Source organism: Prionailurus bengalensis, chromosome B2 (assembly GCF_016509475.1).
Source record: "Prionailurus bengalensis isolate Pbe53 chromosome B2, Fcat_Pben_1.1_paternal_pri, whole genome shotgun sequence".
In the NCBI taxonomy this organism is placed as follows: domain Eukaryota; kingdom Metazoa; phylum Chordata; class Mammalia; order Carnivora; family Felidae; genus Prionailurus; species Prionailurus bengalensis.
In genome coordinates this window covers 109,869,913-109,896,773 of record NC_057349.1, presented here as the reverse complement: position 1 = coordinate 109,896,773, position 26,861 = coordinate 109,869,913, and the positions used below count along the sequence as shown (strand labels likewise).

General features: G+C 35.1%; 2 long non-coding RNA genes across 2 annotated transcripts in view; both read right to left on the bottom strand.

Annotated features, from left to right (window-relative positions):
* Positions 1-26,375, bottom strand: part of LOC122489933 — an 82,205-nt gene extending 55,830 nt beyond the window's left edge. Inside the window, exon 1 of the long non-coding RNA XR_006299045.1 lies at positions 26,229-26,375. This is a non-coding gene — a long non-coding RNA (uncharacterized LOC122489933). The remainder of the gene's footprint in view (positions 1-26,228) is intronic.
* LOC122489932 lies at positions 126-1,018 on the bottom strand. The gene is made up of 2 exons (XR_006299044.1): positions 895-1,018; positions 126-674 (listed from the first exon to the last, which is right to left on the bottom strand). It is a non-coding gene; the product is annotated as an uncharacterized LOC122489932 (long non-coding RNA).
* Positions 26,376-26,861: the final 486 nt, after the last annotated feature.

Genomic DNA, 26,861 nt, shown 5'->3' with positions numbered 1-26,861 from the left:
AGTAGCATTTAGATGTGATCTAATAGTTGTAGATACACCTTATGTCTTGGGCACAGATACAAACCAACCATGCCTCAGTTCTTAATAATGAAAAAATGAAATAATGAAAAATAATGAAAAAATGAAACAATTAAAAAACTCATTTTCATTGAGTTGACTGTTTCATCCTAATTGCCATAAAGCTAAAGATTACATATAATATGGATATATTTCTTTTAGTTGTTGATCCAAAAGTTGGTATTGGTGGGAGACATTTTAAAGCAAAATGAGTTGATTTTATATATCATACATTTTTGAGAACAAATCAAGCTTCTGTAACAATCCACAAATAGTTTCAACCTTCTGTTAAAAAGAGAAGAACAAAATAACCTTAATTTAGTATTTCCTCTTTCATTTTTTTAACTTAAAACTACATGTGAGCATTTCCTTCTCCTAAAACTTTATATCAGCTATTTCTCAACTTGCCTTGCTATATGGATTTCATACTTTTGTCATTAATCATATTTGTCACATATTTCCCCCAATGGATGGACAACTTTACAGATTGATTTCCACCTCCAAAGTGTTAAATTTCTTTCTATTCCCAGGGTTTAGTTCATGGTGGTGCTCACTGAAAAACACCTGTCAAAATTTTGGGCAAATTGATTGATCTTTTTGGATCTCAACCTTCTCATCTGTAAAACAAAAACAAAAAACAGGAAGATCAAGATAGATGATATATACATTCCTGGAAGCTTTAAATAAGTATAATATAACACGTGACTCATGTAAACATAGATAACAAACATGAGTATTTACTATTCTGAGAGGTAGTCAATTATAGAATTTAGTCAGTAGATGGCACTGTTTATTGTGGTATTAGCATTAAGAAAGCAATCACAGAATGCCAATTACCTTGCCTGATCAGGATGGAGGTAAGAGAGAAGGAGGCTCTGTTCTTACTGAAGAGAAGACATAGATTCCTTAGAGGTTAGAATGACCTTGAGAAGGAATCCAGCCCATTTTCCTGGCTAATTAGACTTATAAAAGGAAAATTCTATTTCAGGTATTTTTCAGAGTGGTGGATATTTTTAACACACTTCGTCTATCCCTTTCAAATTTGAAGCATTTAAGAAATCTTCTATCCAAATAGCGTCTTTTCTTTCATGTCTCTGTATTCAGTCCTGAGTGGAATTGGAAACAATTCTTCCCATTATTTTCCTGTAAAATCCCTCCAGGTCTATAGAGAGTACTTTATGCATGTACTTTTTTTTTTTTCTTGGAGTCTTCAGTTCTGGGAAACACTATCAAATTTATGAGAAATGACCATTCATATTCTCATACATGAATTCTACTATTAGGATACTATGTCACATTTTAATGTGTGACTATATTAGCTCACATGTACAGTCTGGAGTTTATACAGTATTTAATTATTAAATAATGGAAATATGTAAATATTTATAGTATACAACAGATATACATAGCATTTCCATTAGCCAGAACCAAATCAAACCTTTTGGATTAATTAATAGAGTGAAAATAAATAATACAATTCATAACTATTAGGTACAGAATGTTGCTATCAACTCTCATATTTTCATCTCTCTCCCATTTTTCTATGTAATTTTCATGAATTTGAAATTTCTAAGTGAAAATAAATTAGAAGTTAAAGTGCTATGTAAGTAAATTCTATCAAATAAATATTCAGAATAGTTTTATTGTAAGTTCAGAGAGTTAACTATCTTGGACCATAAGATCTCATTCCTTTTTCTTTTAGCATTTCAAGGAAATATTAGTGCACTTAAGTTTTTTGTAATTCTGTTTCTCCCTACTATATTTTAAGCCTCTTAAAATCAGAGAATATTTATTTCCCATGAATTCCAAGAGCCTTACACAGTACTTGCTTAATAAAGGTATGCAGTTGGTGCTTAATAAATGTTGGTAGAATGAATATTTTCACCCAAGTAAATTCAATAATTCAGGAGAATTATCAACTGCATTCAAAATATAGCTTCAATAACTATCATGTCGACACTTATTTCCCCTGTGATAAGTCTACTTATCATAAAGCTACTTAAAAATAATCCTATTTAGAAATATATATTAAATAATTATCCTTTCTCACCTTCTGATTATTATGAATATGTACATTATATCATATAATTCTGTACAAATGCTTTTTTTTCAGACAAAGAATCATTATAAGCCTTTCCTTTGTTCTCTTACAATTATAAGCTTATGTACTGTTTTTAAATTATTTTGAAAACATTGAGTATTTGATTATTTTCTTTGATTCATTTTGTTTGGGGATTTTATATTTTTGTACTTTTTTACTGCTTGGAAAGTATTTTTAAACTTTAATGTTTATTAATTATAGGATGGTATATGCACTGTAATTTTATTCTATACAATACCTTGGATTATGTCACACAGGAGCCTTAGTCAGAAAATTAGCCTTTTTGATTAATAACGACATTTACTATTTGAAGAAATTACTTGGTATCGTGTAATATCGTTTGGTGTCCTATGAATACATTAAAATAAATAGACTTAGGCCTTTTGGTGAAATATACGGATGGAAATAAATGCATGAAAAGGTGTTAAAAATCATTAGCATTAGGGAAATGCAGTTTAAGACCCTGATGAGATATAACCACACATCTATTTGTACAGTTACAGTAAAAATAGTGACAATACCAAATGCAGGAGGGGAAACTGGATCTTGCACAATTACTAGTGAGAATGTACAGCCAGTCCGGAAAGCAGCTTAGTTTTCTTAAAAACTAATACTCTTATCATACAACCAGCACTGGCAGTTCTGCATATTTGTTCTAATAAAAAGGAATGAACTATTCATAATGCAACAATTTGGATGAATCTTGAGGGCATCATGCTAAGTGAAAAGAAGAAGAAGGAGAAGAAGAAGAAGAAACCCCAATCTCTAAGTATCACATACTGTATGATTCCATTTATATAACATTCTTGAGATGACAAAATTATAGAGGTGGAGAACAAATTAGTGGTTGTCAGAGATTATGGATGGTGGCAGAAGGGTGCTATAAAAGGATAGCAAGAGAAAGAGATCTTTGTGGTGAAGGCATAGTTCTGTGTCTTGATGATGGTGGTCATTACACAAATCTACACATGTGATTAAATGTTATAGAACTACACACACATTGTGCTCAAGTCAATTTTTCTGGTTTTCATATTATACTACAGTTATGTAAGTTATAACCATTGGGGGAACTGAGTGAAGGGTACATGATACTTCTCTATTCTATCTTTGCAACTTCCTGTTTCTCTATAACTTTTCAAAATCAAAAGCTTTAAAAAGTCATTTCCCATCTTATCTTAAATTTCAGAACAGACAATATTTTTCCTTTCTTTACTCAATGTAATTTTTAATTATCTTACACTTTACACTTATTCTGGTGGATTTGTTTCAAACTTGCTAGATTAAGCTATTATCACAATTTCTTCTTCTCTTTAGGTTTTTTAATTTTTTTTTGTTTTTTTGTTTTTTGAGGGGGAGAGAGAGAGAGAGAGAATGTGAGCAGGGAAGGGGTAGAGAGAAAAGGAGACACAGATTCCGAAGCAGGCTCCAGGCTCTGAGGTGTCAGCACAGAGCCCTACATGGGGCCTGAACTGACAATCCGTGAGATCATGATCTGAACTGAAGTCAGACACTTAACTGCCTGAGCCACCCAGGAGCCCCTCTTCTTCTCTTTAAATGGTGGTAAAGATTAAGGTATGTAGGAGAAATTTTGCAAGTTTTCTACTCAACAGCAAGGATGGTTAGTATACAGAATAAGACAAAGTTCACTGGGAAAGACATATACTCATGTAAGAGTGTTCATTTTTAAGATAAAAATTTTAATTTCTTTTTTAAAAATATTTATTCTTGAGAGAAAGAGAGGGAGAAAGAGAGAGCAAGTGGGGGAGGGACAGAGAGAGGGAGAGAATCTGAAGCAGGCTCCAGGCTCTGAACTGTCAGCACAGAGCCTGATGCAGGGCTCAAACCCATCAACTGTGAGATCATGACCTGAGCCAAAGTCGGATGCTTAAGCGACTGAGCCACCCAGGTGCCCCTAAGATAAACATTTTAAATGTTTATCTACTATTAGCTGAAGGAGTGAGGACTTCTTCTTCTTCTTCTTCTTCTTCTTCTTCTTTTGGGGGGAACTATAGATCACTGCTTTTGGCAATTGTAATGAAAGCAGTACCAAACCAGAACTTCCTTTCCATTTTATCTTATGTATTTAAATGTGAACAGCAAAAAAAAACTATTAGGAATAAATCTTCCATTTATCCCCAATCAAATGATGTACTACGCAATGAAATGCTTTGCATTTTCATTTGGTGCACAGATGTGTCTGGAAATAACCTGACTTGAAATTTGGGATGTCTAGGCATGAATTATTTTCTGCCTCGTAAGTGTGACACAGAGAGTATGAATTTTAACTACTGAGTCTACTGCTATAAGATCCTTTAAAGCACTACTATGAAGGACTTTGAAATAAAGTGAGAGACTTATCTGGCACTCTTAGATACATGGCTTAGGCTTTAAGTTTGGAAAACACTATCAATTATGTCATAAAACCTGTAATAATTTGTAGTTATTCCTTACTATCATCCTTAACTTGTCAAAGTGGTCCTGGAAATCACTCACAGAAACTAAAATAACATTAATATTTCCAGCCCAAATTCTAATACCTGGTTTATTAAACTTTTTTGTTCATGAACATTTGGCCTAAAAATAGGTTTTATATTTCTCTTCAAACATGTATAAAATAACTTCATAAGCTTAGATGTAAAAAACAACAACAACTATGTCTTACAAGCCTTTTGCAAAACCCGTTGATGCTCTTTTCTATATGTCGATGTAATTTTTTTATATTTTCACTTTTATCTTCTAATTGTCAATACATAATTTCAGAAGTACCTTTATATATGAAGAAATATTTCTTCTTCTTGCTTCAGGTCTATTATACACTTTGCATCAGGCCAAAGGTGCTTAATTGCATTTGTACATGTCTAGACCTTAGTCTTCATTTCCATCATATTCTGTGTTGTTTTTTTTTAAATTTCTTGAATATTTATTTTTGAGAAAGAGACAGAATATGAGTGGGGGAGGGGCAGAGAGAGAGGGAGACACAGAATTTGAAGCAGACTCCAGGCTCTGAGCTGCCCACACAGAGCCCAATGTGGGGCTCAAAGTCACAAACTGTGAGATCATGACCTGAGCTGAAGTCGGACGATCCACCGACTGAGCCACCCAGTGCCCCTCATATTCTGTGTTTTTTTGATAAGCTTCATGAGGACAAAGCTCAGGAGCACTGTCCGCAGCCCTGAATGTGAAGTGAACTGTGTAGTAGGTGCTGAAGATAATTTTGGTAGTTATAATTCTCTACTTAAGATTTTAATTTATTTCAATTGAATACTTGCAAAGGAATTGAATTTACTTTAATGAACTTCTTTTAAGGGTGCTTTGCTGGCTAAGTTGGTGGATCATGCGACTCTTGATCTCGGGGTTGTGAGTTGGAACCCCACATCGGGGGTAGAGTTAACTTAAAAATATTCTTCCAGAAGTATCAGTCCCATACATGAAAGGAGCAGTATGATAGTGTGCAACAATATTCTACTAGTGACCAAGATGACCTAAGAAGCACAGCCAGGAGACCAGTGTGGCTTAGCTTAACTCACTGTTGGTTCAGCCTTCCTCACTGTAACTCCCGGTCACCAGCTCTGTGCACTGCAACAATCTGTGCTCCACCTCCACTCCGCCTTGTAGACTGGAAAAAATCTGCACTTGGTACTATGGTTCTATAAAATGGGAAGTGTGTTCCTCAACTTTTCAACACATGTCCCTTTCAGTAGGTATAAAAAACCTCATTCCCTTTTTTGAAGTTAATTAAAATAGCCAAATAAATTAAGTGTGATCACACACACACACACACAAACTCAAATGTCATTAACTACTGAACATGTTTCAACTTTATCCATCACCATTACTCATTGATTCTGATATAGATATAGATATAGATATAGATATAGATATAGAAAAGTTAGAGTCACAGGAAGTTGCAAAGATAGAATAGAGAAGTGTCATGTACCCTTCACTCAGTTCCCCCAATGGTTATACCTTACATAACTGTATAATACTGTAGTATAATACAGTTAGGTGTCCGACTTCAGCTCAGGTCATGATCTTGAGGTTTGTGAGTTCAAGCCCCACATCAGGCTCTGTACTGACAGCTGGTAACCTGTAGCCAGCTTCAGATTCTGTGTCTCCCTCTCTCTGCCCCTTCCCTGCTCATGATCTTTCTCTCTCTCTCTCTCTCTCTCTCTCTCAAGAATAAATAAACAATTTTTTAAAATCTGTTAGAGCTAATAAATTCAGTAAAGCTACAGGATACAAAATCAATACGCAAAAATCTATTGCATTTCTTTACACTGATACCAAACCATAAGAAAAAGAAATTAAGAAAACAATTCATTTATACTTGCTTTAACAAGAATAAAATACCTAGGAATAAGCTTATCTAACAAAGGAGAAGACCTGTGTATTGAAAATTATAAGACATTATTGAAAGAAATTGAGGAATACACAAATAATGGGAAAGATATTGCATGCTCATGGAATAGAAGAATTAATATTGTTAAAATATCCACACTACCAAAGAAATCTATAGATTTAATGCACTCCCTATCAGTATTTCAATGCTATGTTTCACAGAAATAGAACAAATAATCTTAAAATTTTTGTGAAACCACAAAGTATTTGAATAGCCAAAGAAGTCTTATGAAAAAAGAGCAATGCAGGAGACATCATACTCCCTGATTTAGAACTATATTACAACCCATAATAATAATTAAAAAAAAACCCAATATTAGCATAAAAACAGGCACACAGATCAGTGGAAAAGAATAGAAAGCCCAGGTGTAAACTCATGTATATACGGTCAATTAATTCATGATAACAGATGCAATAATGTATAATGATGAAAAGACAGTCTTCTCAGTAAATGATGTTGGAAAAATTGGACAGCCACATGTGAAAGAATGAAATTGGACTGTTACCCATTTCAAAAGTTAACTCATGTATTAAAAACATGAATGTAAGACCTGAAACTATAAAAATCCTGGAAGAAAACATAGGTGAAAAGCCCCTTTGACATAGGTTTTGGCAGTGATATTTTTGGATCTGCTGAAAACAAAAGCAATAAAAGTAAAAATAAACAAGTGGGCCTACTTGAAACTAAAAGGCGTCTGGGCAGCAAAGAAAGCCATCAACAAAAATAAAAAGGCAACCTAGTGAATGATAGAAAATAATTGCACATCATAAATCTGATAAGGGGTTAATATCCAAAATATACAAAGAACTCAGAGTAGCAAAAAAGTCAATAATCTGACTTAAAAATGGATAGAAAATCTAAATAGACAGTGTTCCTAAGAAGACATACAGATGGCCAATGGGTGCATGAAAAGATGCTCAACCTCAGGAATCATCAAGGACGGCCAAATCAAAATCACAATGAAATATCGCATCATACCTATTAGAATGGCTAGTATCAAAAGACAAGAAATGCCAAGTATTGGTGAAGATATGGAGAAAGGAGAAACCTTGTGCACTGTTGGTGGGAATGTAAACTGGTGCAACCACTATGGAAAAAAGTATGGAGTTTTCTCAAAAAATTAAAAATAGAGCTACCATTTATCCAGCAATCCCCCTTCTGGATAGTTATGCAAAGAAAACAAAAATGTTAATTTGAAAAGATATATGCACCCCATGTTCAATGAAGCATTATTTGCATTAGCCAAGAAATAGAAACAATCTAAGTATCTATCAATGGATGAATGGATAAAGAAGATGTGGTATATATATACGTGTATAATATACATATATAATGTACTATTATTCAGTCATAAAAAAGAAAGAAATCTTGCCATTTGTGACAACACAGATGGACCTTAAGGGCATTATGCTAAGTGAAATAAGTCTGATAAAGACAAATACCGTAAAAAAAAAAAGACAAATACTGTATATCTCCTATATGTGGAATCTGGGGTGGGGGGGACCAGATTTATAGATAGAGAAAACAGATTGGTGTATGTAAAAGGTGGGGTGGGGGTGGGGAAAATGGGTGAACTATTTTTTTAGATTAAATAAATTTAAAATAAAAATTTTCAAAAATCCATATAATTTTCTAAGTGTATAACATATTCTTTCAAGAATTCAGCGAGATTGCTGTTTCTAAAAGCTCTTAAACTCTGAAATATAAGAAGACTACTTCTCAGCATTGAAACGCTCAGCATTGAAACTCAAAGGCCACCTAGGTACAACATGATGAGTAGATGTATGATAATCTCTTATGTCAAATCTGAAGTACACTTTTCCCAGCCATATTAAGTCTGTTAGAAAAAAACTTTCAAGTGATCTGGCAACTTAAAGTGAAACATATGCTTTGATATTATGTTATTTTTCTTAGGAGTAAGTAATGCCATGTTGCAAGAAGGTGGGTTTTCATACTGCATTTCTAATTACACTCCTGAAAAAGTTATTCCATACATATTATGCAAGAATCTAACCTCAAAAGAAAAAAAAATCCAATTTAAGAAAGCTGGATAACATTTACATGGTTATGCATTTCACCACACCCCATACCTTCTTATTTCCTCCTTCCTCTAATTTAGAGCATGTGCTTTCTTTATTCATTTTTGGCTTAAAATTTTATGACTTAATAATAATTTGATAAATTTACTTAGAAGAAGAAATTTATCTAATGACTCATGTAACGAATGCTTACAAAATAAAAGTGTGCATTTTATACCGTCTAAGTGTTTCCAGAGTTACTTAGTCTTGTCCCAAATGATGCTATAAGCTTTGAAATAAAGCAGAAGGCAGAACTTCTGTGGTTTGTGACCCTTTCCAAACTATAGTTTATAGTCATTGCATGTGAATAAATAACTATACATTATTATAATTTTTTCTTGTAACAAAGTTATGAATGAGCCCAAACACAGAATTGTGAGTCCATTTCTCTATAATACAAGAAAAATAAGAATTCTTAGAGAATAAAGTTGTGTATAATCTGTTCCTCCATTCTATAATCTGTTCCTCCTCTCTCCTCCTCTCCCTTCCTCTCTCTGTTTCTCTCACTTTGTTTCTTTCTTTCCTGATTCAGCTGTGGCAGGACCAAATCCTGGAGGGGGGCTGGCCATGTATAAAATTTCTCATTGTGTATCTTAGTGTTCCAAGGAATCTTAACTTTTAAAAGTAGGTTAGAACTGCTGCTCACTATCGTAGGATTTTTGGGAGCTTTCCTTTTGGAGCTCGTCAATTCTAAGACACTTATATATTTTTAATACTAACAAATCTCGAATTGGGATGTATCCTACAATGATGCTACTTAGTATTTTGTTATAGTTTAATTGGTAGGTTTTCTTCCCCCATGCTTTACAACTGACAGCATCCTGAGTTTTGGTGAAATATTGTAGTTGAGATGGAAAAATTGATTTGACTCATTAATTCATTTACATTTATGTTTCTAGTAATCTTTTGTAGTCTGCTCTGTATCTTTCCCTGGTCTCAGCCCATTGTACCTCACCCCTGGGGCCACAGTTTTCCTGCCTATAGATTAAAGAAGGTACATCAAGTGGTTTACAAGGCTGCTGTCATCTTGAATGTGTTCTGATTTACTTCTTACTGCCTAGTTGATATCTTTGCCTTCCTGAAGCAGAAAATCACTCAAGACTACAGTGGATCTCTCCATTTCCTTAACTGAATAAAAACAAAAGATAGCAATACAGATTGCAGTGGGGGTTGGTGGTAATAATTAAAGAGTAAGCTCTCACTTGAGTGAAAGAGCTTTTATCAGGAGGCACCTTATAATTGCTTAAAGTTAGGTCTGATAGTTTTTTTTTAAAAATTTGTTTTTAATGTTTATTTATTTTTGAGAGAGAGAGAGAGAGAAACAACACGAGCAGAGGAAGAGCAGAGAGAGAGGGAGACAGAATCTGAAGCAGGCTCCAGGCTCTGAGCTGTCAGGCCCCAGGCTCTGAACTCATGAACTGTGAGATCATGACCTGAGCAGAAGTTGGACGCTTAACCAACAGAACCACCCAGGTGCCCCTAGGTCTCATAGTTTTAAAGTCTACCTGATCCAGAATTCTGGAAAGACCTGTGGGACTTTGTGAAGAAGGTAAAAGTTATTCCATTATTTTTCTGATCAGTGAAAAAAATGTCAAAGAGGCTGACAGTCTTCTTAGTGTCTTTGAGACTTAGTGTCTTTGAGACAGTGTTCCTTAGTGTCTTTGAGAGAACCAGACACTTGAGGATGAAGAGGGTAAGGACTAGTGACAATGTAGTTCTACCCCATATTCAGGTAACAGACTGCTCTTTATAGGGACTGTTGCCAATTTTTAGTACTCAAGCCAGAAACCTTGATTTCCCCCCTCCTTCTTCATGACTCCTCCCATCAAATCAATACAAAATTCTATTGATTCTAATTAATAAATATCTCCCAAAGCTTCCTGCTTTTCTCTATCACCATGGTCACTATCTTTATTCAGACTACATCATCTCGCTCCTGGTTTATTGCAACAACTTTCCAAATAGTTTCCATTTGTCTAGTCTTGCCTTTTCTTGTTCATTGCAAGGAGGCAATCCTATCTGAAAGCTTTTAAAGTCTGAAGAATATCTAAAGTACTTCCTGCTACAGAATGCAAAGCCACGTAGGTGCAATTTGATGAGCAGAATCTCTAATGCCCTTTGGTTTTATAAAGTTTAATGATTATTGCCATTAGAAAAAAATCCAGTTCTATTTTTTTCTTTTCAACAGTGCTTCCAACTTTTTTCATATTATGACACATCACAAATCATAATATTTAGTGACTTACAGGGATAAATTGGAGAGGGTGTTGGGGAGTCTACATTGATCTTGATTTTTAAAAAAATGACATTTTTAGGTCATATAATTACAGTAAAAAGTAAAATACAGAGTGTTAGGAAAGAAACTAAATAGTTTTGTGTTATACTTTCAAATAAAACATTTTTAAGTTTTTTCCAGCTAAGGAATTTGAATTTGCAAACGTGGATATAACTTTTATTTTAGAACTTGTGTTTGAAGTGTCTTCACCAAATTTCTAATCAAAAACTTAAATGACCACCTCTCTGAAATCTTGATAGTTACCAATCTGTAAAGAACTTTGATCTCATAAAAAGTAGCAAATGATAGAAGTGTATTAATCACTCTTTTTATATTTGATGGAAACTCCTTTGTCACCATTAACCAGAATTTGAATAACTTGAACTACTTAAATGGTCCTTAAAAATGCAATCTTTTCTGCATCTAACAGCTCTCATTTTGTCTCTTTCTTTCTTTCTGTTCTTTCAATGACCAGTATCATCTCAACATTTTGATGGTAATGCAGAGATTTCAAAATTTCAAAATAGTGATGAAACTTTTCCTCAAGTATAACTGGTATTGCTCTAACAGAATATACTGAGAACAGTTCCCCAGAGAGACAGAACCAACAGGAGAGAGAGAAATAGAGACAGAAACAGAGATAGAGAGAGATTTTTATTATGACTGGAGGTTTGGGTGAGTCTAAAATCTGATAGGGAAGGACAGCAGGCTGGAAACTCAGGAAATAGTTGCAATTCAAGTCCTGTAGAACCAGGAGGACAATCTGATAGAGAATTCTTTCTTGCTAGAGTAGATTGACATTTTCTATTCAAGCCTTCAACTGATTGGATGAGGCCCACCCACCTAATGGTGGACAATCTGAATGTAATTCCATCCAAAGATACCCTCACAGAGACATTCAGAATGATATTTGACCAGATATCTTGGCACATAGGCCAAGAAAAGTCAACATTAACTATCACATACACAGTTTTAATAATTCTTAGGATTCAAATTATAACTAACTAAATATCTCTAATTAACCATTTACCTTTCCCAAAGGAAAATTTTTCTTTGTGAGTACACATTACTATAATATTTATATGGTCTTTGCAAGTTTTGATTAAAATTAAGTACTCCAAATTTTTACTTAAGTAACCTTTTTAGAGGAGCCAATAACTTGCATTTCATTTTACTTTTGTTATTGCTCATGAGTATCAAATACAATCCAGGTCTAATCAGTACAGAGTGAAGTAAATAATTCTCTAATGGAGTAAAATATGCACAAAATTGAGGATTACAGTAGGACTTATGGCTAGACCCTGCTTACCAATGTGATTGAAGTTCATAGAGGTTAATTAAGGTACAGCAGTGTAGAGCCAGAGGGACAAACCACAGGGATGAGGAACACAGGCTCTGCAGTCACAATATTGGAACCGAAGCTTTTCTGAAGCTTAAGTTTCTTGCCTTACAAGCCTGATTGTTATAAAGAGTAAAGGAGAAAAAATAAATAAAACACAGTTCTCACATAGTGGCTGTTGCAGAGTAAGTGTTCAACAAATAGAAGCTACTGTAATTTTTGTTTTTATTTATTTTTTATTTTGTTTATAGTTATGTTATCCTAAAGAAGGAGCTGGGGATTTGAGTTTAGGACTTATTTTTTTTTTTTTTTTTTGCTAAAACTCCTATTCAATAAACTATTTCTCAACCTGTTATTTTTGTAGAACTGGCCAGGGACTAAATACCCAAGGAGAATAAAAAGGGAAGAAAATGGAAAAAATAAATCCTAAAAAAATGAATTGTCAATCACCTCATAAAAGCTTCTTATCACCAAGATAAGAGCGAGTGGAGACATTTCCCCAGATTGCTATCAAAACACAGCGACAGCATTTGTATTCAATGTGCCAGAAAATGGAAATCTTCTTTCCCGTTTACTTACTTGTATTCATCTCTAAAATTATGGGGGGGAAGTATTAGTGGATCCCTTCTTGAAAGGCTGACATGAATATTTAAGCCCCTATCAACACTAGCTGCAGTTCAGAATCCCCCACATTCCATCCGCTGATGAAGAAGTCATCAGCAGCACTAAGTGACTCTTTTCTCCTCTCCAACCATTTCTTTTATTGGCCTATTTAGATTTTTTTTTTTAATCACAAGTGCTGAGTTTTTTTGAGGGCAAGACCTATCATATTTTGCTCCAATCTGGTTGTGGTTACAGTGGTTCCTGCTCCTGTTGCTGAAATTGCATTTCTGATCATTCAAATTAGGCCTCTGGAAATGGCTCCTTCTGACCACGCTAGTGGTTATTTCATATTTCAATCTGAGAGATATAACTATCTGCTCTCTTCAAAACCAACAACCAAAATAAAATCACATTTATTTCCTTTCTTTTAGGTGTTTCTGGAATATTCTGGGAACTGTGGAGAAACGAAACATGAAATATAAGACAAAGCCCCTTCTCTCGAAGGGCTTTATTCTAGAACACAGTGATAGCATACATATATGCTTAAGGACAAATATGTCCCTACACTCATCAGATATATTTTACTTACAAGATGCGGAGCATTACGGTAGAGACTTTAAACAACAAAAAGCTGTGTTATATATGTTTCCTGTTGTTGAAGCCTTAGAATTGAATAGGGTCACTCATTTAAGAAAATGATACATACTCTGAGTCTTACATTATAGGTTCAATGACAATCAGCAATGACTGTGGGGGAAAAAAATCTCATATGGAAGGAGACAGGGTAAGAAAGGACAAAGCAGAAGCAGGGAGCTCTTAGTCATGTAGCTTTGCTATAACACAGAGTAAGAATTAAAATCATTAGAGATAAGTCTACAAACATAAATTGATAACTACTACAAAAGGTATTGAGTTTGAATATGGGAGAATGTTTAAAGTGTTTTTTTATTTTTTTTAACGTTTTTTTTTTTTTTGAGACAGAGAGAGACAGAGCATGAATGGGGGAGGGGCAGAGAGAGAGGGAGACACAGAATTGGAAGCAGGCCCAGGCTCTGAGCCATCAGCCCAGAGCCCGACGCGGGGCTCGAACTCACGGACCGCGAGATCATGACCTGAGCTGAAGTCGTCCTCCCAACCGACTGAGCCACCCAGGAGCCCCTAAAGTGTTGTTTTAAAAAGAATTATCATAATCAAATAAATACTCCAGGCACGTTTATAGAAAGATTAATGTATCATTAGTGACAACAAAATATTGGGAGTAGAGATTTGGAATGAGATGTTCTTCAGTCTGTTAAATTGCCTGAGTGTGAATGCTTACAGTCAAACTAGTAAGGTGATATTGAGAATTTAGAAAAGGACATGAGTGTGTTAGATATTTTGAATATAGATCCTCTAAGACCCAGTGACTTTTAAAAGTGAGAACAAAAAATTATCTCTGATATTTTGAGAATGATCAAAATAAATGACCCGGACAATAAAAAGTTGGAGGATTTGCGCAGAAGTTGGGGGTAGTGATATGTGGATAAGAGCAGGGAAAGGAAGAATTGAGATTAATAGCTGGTCATTCAGCAGGTAGGTAGGAACAGAAAAGTAGATCTGAGGAGAGAAGTCAGTAGAAAACAGAAATTTAAGCCTCATCTATATGGAAGTGATTACTGAAGTCAGGAACACTGATGACATCACTGGGAAAAGAAGTGTCAGGGAACAAAGGGAACTTACATTTGTTGACCACTTTTCATATATCAGATACTGGGGTTGGTGTTTCACAGTATTGCATTTATCTAGTGTAAAAAAACCTTGGAAAATGTCCAAGAAGCGGTGCGGAAGAAAGAAAAAAAAATACCATGCAAGGAGAAAGAAGAGTGGGAGGAGAAATGAATAAAGGAAAAAAATCCATATGCTGTCATACTCTCTAAGCAAAAGGAATGGAGAGAGGTGGAGGTCAAACTATTTTGTCAAATACTGAATGGGAAAGAAGGAGAGGGGGACATTGAAGATGAAACCAGAGAAAGGGTTGATTTGTAATGATCATTGAGTTTCATGACATAAGTGTGGGGGAAAAAACAAGATATCAAGGCATGAAGATCAAGTTTGTAAAATGTTCAGGGCAGCACATCACAAAGATTAGTGTTTTTTCCTTTTTTTTTTTTTTTTTTTTTTTTTTTTTGCCCTTAGCACTACAGAAAAAAATACAATTTCCTGTTCTTTATTCCTTGCATCTTCTTCCTTGTGGTCTTTTGCTTAAATTCCTTCCATTCTTGTCTCTGTGAAAGAGATGGCTCTACGTACACTGGAATTTTCAGTATATGTTTATAAAGCCCAATTTACAAAACTATTACTAGAAATACACCAGTGAATTATTTTCCTTCCTGATGGCTTTGTGCATTTTCTCACTGTCAGGTACTATTGCTTTGTGTATACTACCTAATTTAATTTCTAAATGACCTTATTGTGTTATTGTTATATCGTTATTTTTATTTGTCAGTGAGGCACACAGAGGCACAGATAGATTAACTAACTTTTCTGATAGAAAGAAACTCTCCAAATAGAAATTAGAGGCATCTTTTATGCATGGATTATATGTCTTTTGCATGTGTGATTTAAATAGATAAATATTTAACTGCAGACCCATGATCTTAATTGCCATTTTATGCTTGTTTCTATTTGTTTCCAACAAACCTAATGAATACTATTCATATATGCCCCACATAAGGAAGATACAGGGGTCTTCTTTATACTGGGAATGAATACCTTCAAAAGTGAATAAAATTCAAACAGATGAATGAAATAAATTTACAAAAGCAGTATTTTAGGAAAACAAAATATAAGTTATTTTAATTCAATATGAGGAAAATTAAGTTAAGACAATTGCTAATTCTTATATTGTAAGCTTTTTGGTATATTTTATTGTAATAATTGAGGTGTTGGGTTTTACATGAGACACTCAAAGGTATTTTAGTTTCTCCTTTTATGTGTTTATTTCAAAGGTTTTGTCATCTCATATTTTTCTTAGTGGGTATATTTTATATTGATATTTTAAACATTACTGAGGTTTTCTTTCTGAAATTTTGTAATTTATTAGGTTCTAGATTTTTATACCTTTTCTTTATTGCTTCTATTGCAAAACTATTATAAAACTTGCTAAGTAAAAATAATGCTATAATAAGGGTGGAGTGAATCTATTTTTTTTATAAAAATCTTTCCAAGTTGTTCTCTTCATTTTTGTTTTAATATTCAGCTGCAGAAACTAAATAAACAAATCCCCTCTAGGGATGATAAGAATGTAAACACACTCTTTCTCTCTGTCTCTGTCTCTGTCTCTGTCTGTCTGTCTGTCTGTCTGTCTCTCTCTCTCTCTCACACACACACACACACACACACACACACATCATGTTCATCTCCTTATGAGACACATTTAGGATATTAGGCAGGTGCATAAAGGTCTTAAAGACAACTATTTATTTTCTCACTCTAGTCTTAGTGAGTAAGGCAAAGCTCTCTCTTATTTTGTTTCTAGAATACTCAAGTGTTCCAAAAGTTCAATCATCCAGATATTTGATCTAATTATTCAGATGTTTATCAGCTTTATGTGACAAAACTGGCCCAAATTGACTTGAGCTGTTATTTTAATGCATGGCAGTTTAGACTGAGGAAAGTATTAAATGTATCCCATCCACATGGCCTTAATGGAAAAATAAAAACTGGTACTTATATTTTCCCATTAAATCCTGTGGTCATGCCTATTCACTTTGGTAAATTGAACTCAATAAAATTTGTTAGAGAGGTTCTGCCCCAAGACTCTAAAGACCTAGTCTGCAGGGATATCTTTGAGTGTTTATTTAGCTATTTAAATTTTTTTGAGTCTAAATTGATAATCACATTTTATATTTGCCTTACTTATCTAGGTTTAAAGCTGAAAATATCACTTTATTTCCTTAAAATAAATTGCTTTCAAAATAAAATTAATACTATTTCTTAGACTACCAAATGTTACCTAATGGTGCATAGAATGATAACGTAAAGAAAGGACAAGTTTTAGAAAGAAACACATCTGGTTTTGAATCCTAGCTCTGCTATTATGGATAACTCTATCTTGAATAAGTTAGTTAATTTCCCAAATCTTCAATTTACTCCCCTGTACATGTAAGTGTTATTATAAAGATTAGCTATAATGAATATAAAATGCCTGGCACTTTATAACTCGTAGCTTTTATGATTTTCTTAAGTTCTCAGAGTAAGTGCATCTCTTTAAGATGGAATGCATCCTATGTGGAATTTTAACTTTATTAGTGCTTGTGATCCTTCCTCAATCTTAAATGTGCTACTATTTGAGGGCAATATGCACTCATTCATTCAACAAACATTCTTCTGATACCTACTATATTGCTGGTCCTGTCTCTGCATAGGAATATAGTGAGGAACAAATGGATATAGTCTCTGTACAATTAGGGTTTGAAACTAATTGGGAAGAGGAAATAAACAAGTAACAATCAGAGATTGGGGGGTGCCTGCATGACTCCGTCGGTTGAGCATCTGACTCCGATTTCAGCTCAGGTCTGACTCTTGATTCGGCTTGGTTGTGGGATAGAGCCCTGTGTTGGTCATTAATGGTGAACATGGAGTCTGCTTAAGATTCTCTCTCTCTGCCCCTCTCCCCCACTGTCTCTCTCTGTCTCTCTCTCTGTCTCTCTCTAAAAAAGAATAAGATTTTGAAATATACTACTGAAAAAAGTGTAGGTACTGGAAGAAAGTAGAACTGAGTTGTATTAGATTACTCAGCAAGTTTCTGAGTAAGTGCCATTGAACCCGATTCCTGAAGGATAGGTATGGTTAATAGGTAAATTATAGAGCAAATGGAAATTCCAGGCAGAGAAAATCAATGTGTAAAAAAGTCTTGTGTCTGGAAAGAGGTTTCTGTGTTGAGAAACTGAAACAAGATTGGTGGCATTGCAAAGTTGGGACAAGGAGTGGCATGATCAGAGGGGAGCCTGGAGTAATGGAAGAGAAAGGCCATCAAAGGCATTTTAGAGTAACTCTTGAACTCGATCTTGAAAGGATTGAAATGAACGAATGCTTTATTTAGCCTCTCCTTCCACATCTTTCACCAAATCCATATGAAAGCTAAAAACCAACTTTTTACATGTGTAATGCTCAAAACCAAGAAAAGACTCTCAGGGAACTAGAACATATAAAGAAATCCTGAAAGAAAAAGAATGCAAAATGTGCAAGAGAACTTCTGTCACTGAATGTGAGAAGGAGTAAGCCTGCTTCATCACCTCAGTCATAGATATTACAGCCCACAGGCATGGGCAACCAACAAGTTGGTTAGCTGGAGCACCACAAAGGGGACTATGTAAAGCAAACACCGATAGCCCTACAGAGTAAAGTGGGCAAATTCATAATCACAGTGAGAGGCTGAACATCCTTCTCACAGAAACCAAGAAACCACCCACTAATAAGAAGGGGTATGGAGGGGTTGTGTAATGCACTTAACCAGCCTGACTGAGTAGCTGTACAAAGAAGCCTGTACCATGCATGCAAAACTAATATCATTTTCAAGCACACAGACTACAGCCACAAAAATTTATCATGCGTTACACCACAATGAAAATGTCAGCAAATTCCATAAAGGTGATATTATATAGGCTGCATTTACTTATTCATCAACAATTACAAGAAATTCAGCTACTCAAAAAATCTCCATATATGAGGAAATTAAACACATACGTGTGTACAAACACATACACACAACCAAATAACTATGAGGTTAAAGTGCAAATCAATATGGAACTTGTAAACTATTCAGAGCTAAATAAATAAGTGAAGTGTTATATAACAAATCTACTGGAATATGAAGCAAAATTGAGAAGAAAATGTATGAACTTAAGTGTATCTATCTATCTATCTATCTATTTATTTTTATATTTGAGAGATAGAGAAAGAAAGAGACAGAAGGGGTGTGAGCAGGGTAGGGGCAGAGAGATGGAAACAGAATCTGAAGCAGGCTATAGGTTACCAGCTGTCAGCATAGAGCCTCAAACTCACGAACTGTGAGATCTGACTGAGCCGAAGTTGGACGCTTAACTGATTGAGCCACCCAGGTGCTCCAAGTGTATCTATTTAAAAAGAGTATTAAAAATAAATAATCTATGCTTTTAAGACAAGAATCTAGGAAAACAGAGCAAAATGAACAGAATAGAAAAAAGGATTAGTGTAAATGAAAGCATAAACCAACTAACTAGAAAATAAAAAATGAAAAATTGAATAAAAACAAAAAATAGTATTTTGAAAACATTAATATGATACTTTAGTAAATATGATCAAGATAAAAAGGTACAGATAATTGTAGACATGAAAAGGGAAACAAGGACAATACATAACAGATTGAAAAATTATAGGAAAAAAAAATCAACTTCAGAGCAATAAATTTGTAAATCTAGATTAAATAGATAATTAATTTTTAAAAATATGTACACCAAAAACTGTAGAAATTTTTGGAAAGAAATTGAGGAAAGCACAAAGAAAAACATCCTATGCTCACGAATTTGAAGAACAAATATTGTTAAAATGTCTATACTACCCAGAGCAATCTACACATTCAATGTACTCCCTGGCAAAACAACTCCAGCATTCTTCACAGAGCTAGAAAAAACAATTCCAAAATTTGTATGGAATCAGAAAAAAAAACCTGAATAGCCAAAGTAATGTTGAAAAAGAAAACCAAACCTGGAGATATCACAATTCCAGACTTCAAGCTGTAATACAATGCTGTAATTATCAAGACAGTATGGTACTGACACAAAAACAGACACACTGATCAATGGAACAAAATACAGAACCCAGAAATGGACCCAGAAATGTATGGCCAACCAATCTTTGACAAAGCAGGAAAGAGTATCTAATGGAAAAAAGACAGTCTCTTCAGCAAATAGTGTTAAGAAACCTGGGCAGAGACATGCAGAAGAATGAAACTGGACCACTTTCTTACACCATACACAAGAATGAATTCAAAATGGAAGAAAGCCATAAATGTGAAACAGGAAGCCATCAAAATCCTAGAGGAGAAAGCAGGCAGGAACTTCTGACCTCAGCTGCAGCAACTTCTTGACATGTCCCCAGAGGCAAGGGAAATAAAAGCAAAAATGAACTATTGGGACCTCATCAAGATAAAAAACTTCTACACAGCAAAGGAAACAATCAACAAAACTAAAAGGCAACCAATGGAATGGGAGAAGATATTTGCAAATGACATATCAGATAAAGGGTTAGTATCCAAAATCTATAAAGAACTTATCAAACTCAACACCCAAAAAACAAATAATCCAGTGAATAAATGGACAGAAGACACGAATAAACTTTTCCAAGGAAGACATCCAGATGGCTAACAGACACATGAAAAGATGTTCAATGTCACTCAACACCAGAGAAATACAAATCAAAACCACAATGAGATACCACCTCATACCTGTCAGAATGGCTAAAATTAATAACTCAGGAAACAACAGATGTTGGCAAGGATGAGGAGAAAAGGGAATACTTTTGCACCGTTGGTGCGAATGCAAACTGGTGTAGCCACTCTGGAAACAGCATGGAGGTTCCTCAAATAATTGAAAATAGAATTATCCTACGACCCAGCAACTGCACTACTAGGTGTTTATCCAAAGGATACAAAATGCTGATGCAAAGGGGCACATGCACCCCAGTGTTTATAGCAGTGCTATCGACAATAGCCAAATTATGGAAAAAGCCCAAATGTCCAACGTCTGATGAATATATATTACATATATATATATATGTATATATATATATATATATATATACACACACACACATATATACACACATATGTATATCATATACTCGGCAATCAAAAAGAATGATATCTTGCTATTTGCAACAACGTGGATGGAGCTAGAGGATATTATGCTAAGTGACATAAGTCAGGCAGAGAAAGACAGACATCATATGATTTCACTCATGTGTGGAATTTAAGAAACAAATGAACCTAGGGGAAGGGAAGGAAAAATAATATAAAAATAGAGAGGGAGGCAAACCATGAGACTCTTAAATACAGAAAACAGACTGAGGGTTGTTGTAGAGGAGGTGGGTGAGGGGATGAGTAAAGGGTGATGGGAATTAAGAAGGACACTTGTTGGGATGAGCACTGGGTGTTATATGTAAGTGATTGATCATTGAGTTCTACTCCTGATTCCAGTACTACATTGTATGTTAACTAACTGGAATGAATAAATAAATTAAAAAATTAAAAAAAATTTTTTTGAATGTTTGTACTTTCATGGTCTATTATAACTCAAAAAAGTTTATAATTAATAATAATTAAAAACGTATTCTCCAGGAAAATTTTTTAAAAGGAGAGGAAAAAAATTTTTTAAAAATTTAAAAAGGAGAGGACAGGAGCTAAAATGTTCCAGGCAAGTGAAAGCAACAGAGGCACACATGTACACACACACATGCACACTCACACACACATGCACAGTGTTTCCTTTCGGGCATGTTTCAGAACTGTACTGTATTCTGTGCCTTGCAAGTAAGTTATCAGGGACAGAGGGTAGGAGTTGAAACCTCTGCCAAGGAAGAGGTAGAAGAAGCAGTAGTTGTTCATAGTGAGCAAGGGGGCTTGACAGAAAAAATAAGCAGTATAATATTATCTATTAATAATATTTTTCATCAAAGAAGCCTCTGAATTCTAAGCAGATATATTTTGTACTTTCTGTGCAGGCCCAAATCTCAGAATCTAGGCTATGAGAATGTTTAATTTGAAGACCCTGAGAGTCCAAGGTAAACAAGAATGACCTTTAATCGCTCCCTCCTGCCCCAGTAGGTGCTCCGAATTAAAAAATAATTCTAATAATAGTTTATGTGATTTTGGGTTCTATACAATCTTTCTCAAAGTATTTATTTTCCTGGTCTGTGCCACTCTAACAACTAATTGTAATGTTTTAGAAAAATGCACACAGTCTTCAAAATCATAGGAACTACCATTAAGAATAGAGAGTGGAAAAGGACAGGAGACCATCTGGTTTCTTTTCCCCACTCTTAAATAAATGCTCTCTTATGGTGTGTGAATTTTATCTATTTGTTATTTACACTTTTTAAAGGACAAATAAGCTTTTGTTTCTACCATCAGGGCTGGGATGATACATCTAGATCACCTGTGACTCTAACTGCCCTTTCCATGGGAGTGGGTTAAGGTCACTTAACGTATTGATGGCCTGGTAATGCCATTATGCGGTCTTGTTTTCCTCCCTTCAATTTTAATTTTTAAATGCTATGTCCTTTTTACAAAGTGTTATTTCAAAAATACAAGACATAGGGGCGCCTGGGTGGCTCAGTAGGTTAGAAGTCCTACTTCGGCTTAGGCCATGATCTCACAGTTTGTGGGTTCGAGCCCCACTTTGGGCTCTGTGCTGATGGCTTGGAGCCTGGAGTCTGCTTTGGATTCTGTGTCTCCCTCTCTCTCTGCTCCTCCCCTGCTTGCTCTCTCTCTCCCTCTCTCAAAATAATAAATAAAAACATTTAAAAACACAAGACATAAATAAAATAGTAAATATGATGAAAAGTCATGTTAGAAACATATACAACTTAGTCTGATCAGCCTGCCTTAACAGGGCATCACAGATTGGGTGGCCTAAACAATACGAATTTATTTTCTCATGGTTCTGGAGGCTACAAAGCAAAGATCAAAGTGTCAGCAAAGCTAGTTTCATCTGAGGTCTCTCTTCCTGGCTTGTAGGTAGCAATCTTCCGTGTTCCATGGTCTTTCCTCTGTACCCGTCTGTGACCAAATATTCTCTTCCTATAAGGACACTTGTTAATGTTGGATAAGTGCCCACTTTAATGACCCCAGATTAAGTTAATTACCTCTTTAAAGGCCCTATCTCTAAATAGAATCACTGGGGGTTAGGATTTCCATATGAATATTTTGGACAGGGACTCTATTCAGCCCATAGCAGGGGATTTTAGTGAACTATACATTTAAATGGGGGGAAAAGAAAAATGTGGCATAAACATAGCTAATAAGACCATTGTGTGAAGGAATAAAAGAAAAATGGTTTGAGAACCCTTTAAAATGCCTACGAACTTGGCCAATTAGTCAAACAGTTGAAATTAATTTCTATCTCCCATACCATAACTTCAGAGTACTTTGTTGTTTCCTGTAGTTGTATTAATTGAGTTAATTGTGTGAGGATCTGTTAGAAAATACCTTGCACATAATAAGGACTTAGTATTAGTGCTCGATATCCTCATTGTTAGCTCGCATTCATCTGTCTGCCTTTAGTGAAATAAGGTATTCATGTGACCGGCTCCACAATCATGATTTCCTCAAAGGTAGAGATTTGCTTCCTTTTCTGTCAACACACAGTGCAGCCACACAGTGCTTGACCCATAGAATGTGGTAAACCAATGTTAAACTTCACAGGAAAAATAAAAACAAGAATTTACCATTTCTTAATCTTTTTTTTCCTTAAAGGCTGGACTATATAAATGTTCCAATACATGCTGAATGACATACAAATAATATTTACTTAAGTAAACAATTTTTTTGAAACAACAGAAGAAAACCCATTTGCTGAGGCATTTTAGAGGCTCATGAGAAAAATAAGAAGGAGCTAATTTTAAACCATAAAGAATTCCAATTTGGTAGTGTTTGTAAAATGCTTTGAAGACACAGAGTAGTGCATGTGGCTTTTTTTTTTTTTTGAACTTGGCAAAAAGGAAAAGGACATTGAATACATAGAACCAGATGGAGTGTGAAAAACATGAAGAAACAAGTGAAAACTAAATCATGAAAAATACAGTTTTTTGGAAATAATGGACATTTTTGTTGTCATCTGGAATAAACAAAGTTCCAAGTTCACAAAAAGAAGAAAATTATTTTTAAAATGTACAATTTGTAAATGTATTTTTATTTTTTGTTGTCATCTGGAATAAACAAAGCTGAGTCCACTAATAGAAAAATATTGTTTTTAAAAATGTACAATTGGTAAATGTATTTTTATTTTGAAGATGTTTAATTAGGAAGATATTAATAGTTTTATCATTTTACTTTCTTCCAGAAAATAAAAAGGGGGTGTCTCTGTCTTCATGGGCTAAACAGGAAAGCTCTCCTTGACCTGCATGCCTCATCCTTGTGTGTGAGACTTGTATTTTGGTGTGGGCTGCAGGTACTGTAGGCACTGTGGGTGGCTTCTTCATCACAGGTTGTTTCTATTGTCTTGTGTTTTGTTTCCCTGCTTCATAGAACTCTATTACAAAACACTTACCTTTATTGGTGCAATTCACTAGTCATTTTTGTGCTGCCATTCCAACAATTCACATTCATATTGCAGTTTTTTAAGTAATTCAAAGTGTGTATTTTGGAAGAAGTCTGGCATGGTTTGAAGAGCTCTGAATTAGGACTTGGCTGGGAATAAGGTTCTGCCTGGCTAGGCATTAGATATAAGACAATAGGCAAATCATTTAATTTCTCTAATCCTCTCTTTTCTTATTTGAAAGGTGAAGGAAATATTTATTCTTGCTAGCCAATGTACTTGTAATGAGGATTGTATGTGAAAATGTATATAAAAATGCTTCTTAAATGAAATGTGGCTTATTTCTATTTGTTTAGCAGGACTCGTAATTGGCTTTTCTCAGATTGCCAGCTCCCACACTTTAGATCCTATCAATGGCAAGAGATACCTGTTCTCTGCATATACTGCTCAGAGAAATTTTAGCAAGCAACCTTTATTCTTGATAAGTTTGGCTGCATGATAGGAGTTGGTGTATGATAAGACATAAGCAAAATTCAGAGTTGAAAGAACATTCAAGAATATCTAATTACGTTTCCATTATAATTTTCAAATCAGGGGCTAAAGCCCAGAGATGGTTAATAATTTCCTTAAGATCAGTGTGCTCTGATATTTAATTTAATGCTTACTATGTCTCATGCATGATGTTACTGGAAAAAAATCACTAGGTTATGTTTACCTGGAGTACAGGGCCTTGTCTCAATTTTTTTAGATCAGGGTTCAGCAAATGAAAAATGGACTATGACCTGTTTTTGTAAATAAAGTTTTTTTTGGAACATAGCCACACCTATTTCTCTAAGTATTGTCTATGGCTGCTGTCACAAAGCAGACACCATATGGCCTACAAAGCCTAAAATATTTACTGTTGGGACTCACAGAAAAAATTTGTCAAGCTCTGTTTTATGATGACATGATTACTTTTTATAAAAGTTCTTTTAGGGGCGCCTGGGTGGCTCAGTCGGTTGAGCGTCAGGCTTCAGCTCAGGTCATGATCTCACGGTCCGTGAGTTTGAGCCCCGCGTCGGGTTCTGTGCTGACCACTCAGAGCCTGGAGCCTGTTTCGGATTCTGTGTCTCCCTCTCTCTCTGACCCTCCCCTGTTCATGCTCTGTCTGTCTCTGTCTCAAAAATAAATAAACATTAAAAACAATTTAAAAAAAAGTTCTTTTAGGATACCTTAAAGAAAGTGATACTTACTTGTTAGAAGAAACTTAAATTTTAGGAGTGTACAAAGTGAAATGTAAGAGAGAAAACTTTTCATTCATTTTGGATTCTTTTTCTCTCACCTTTGGATCCTAGCACAACCACCTGGCACAGAGTAAGTGGTCATCAATGAATATTTGTCAAGGGAAGGAAGGAAGGAGGGAGATTAGAAAGGAGAGGCAGGAACAGGAAGGCTAGGTGACAGGCAGAAGGTCAAATTGGTTGAATTTAAGGTTAGTTCAGTCATGATGATGAGAAAAAAAAAAACCTGATTTTTTTCCGACCTTCACCTTGTTCTGAAACTTGATATCCATTTCTGCCACAGTGTGAGTATTTTGAAGAAGATAATAGATTTTATCTTTAAGCACTACTTTTTCTTTCATTCTAACATTGGAGACATGCTATGCAAGAAGCAGATTTGGCAAGGGGTGTGGTTCTGGGCTACTACCTATACATAAGAAAATAAATCTCATAAATGCTAATTTGCTTTGGCAAAAGGAAAAGAGTTTGTTTCCCTCTTTTTGAGCAAGAAAATATGAACCTCATGGTTTGCACGTAGAATGGGGCTTCTGAGACAGAGAAAAAATTTCACATTAAGCAATAGATTTTCCCATAATAAACAAGAGAAAGCAATGGATACTTCTGGAATACTCTCCACCCTTATTTCCTAGAGGATTACAGACCAAGGGTTGCCTTGGCAGGCACTTAACCACACTGTTTTACTGAAAGATTGCTCTCAGGTCACTAAACACAAATTACACATGCTTCTGTCATGCTATTTTAAAAGCAGGTTATTATAAAACAGTGCTGACCTATGAATGCTCAAGAGAAATGTGTCATGAGAAAGTAACCATAGGAAGTTTACCTATTTCCTTCTTATATTCCCAGTTCTTCTCGTCACTTTTGCCTGGTGAGGTAATACAATACAGAAACCTTCGGCTTATTGTTTTAAGCAGAGTTCATCTAGTATGTTTTGGGTTCCTGGGTGGTGAATTGCTCAAAGACCTCCCATGGGTAGCAAACCTTTGCATTGTAATCTCATTACACAACAGTGAAGATCTGTGGAATGAGGTTTTTTTTTTTTTTTTGCCCCCTCGCTGCAGTTTGTTTCTACCACATAACAATGTGATACAGAGTGAAGCTGGCACAAGTCTCTGTATGTGATATTAACTTGGAACTGCTTTTTGGTCGTCATCATTGACCATGTCACCACTTTGTCACCTGCCTCCTAGATTTTGTCAGCTCTAGCTGGGTGTCTCAGATCACTTTCATCCCTGTGGAATGTGCCTGCACCATTGGCATGAGGGCCAGTCCACTCAGACCCCCACACAAGGCTATCACCGCTGAATGGGTTGTTTTACTTGTGTTCTCCAGATTTGTGAGATTAATACAAAGCCCTCCCCTCCGATGGGGGGATGGGGAGAACTCCCAAGAATGTCAGAGGAGGAAGCACTCCTTCTAGCTATTTGCTTGTGAGATTGATTTTATGAAATAAAAT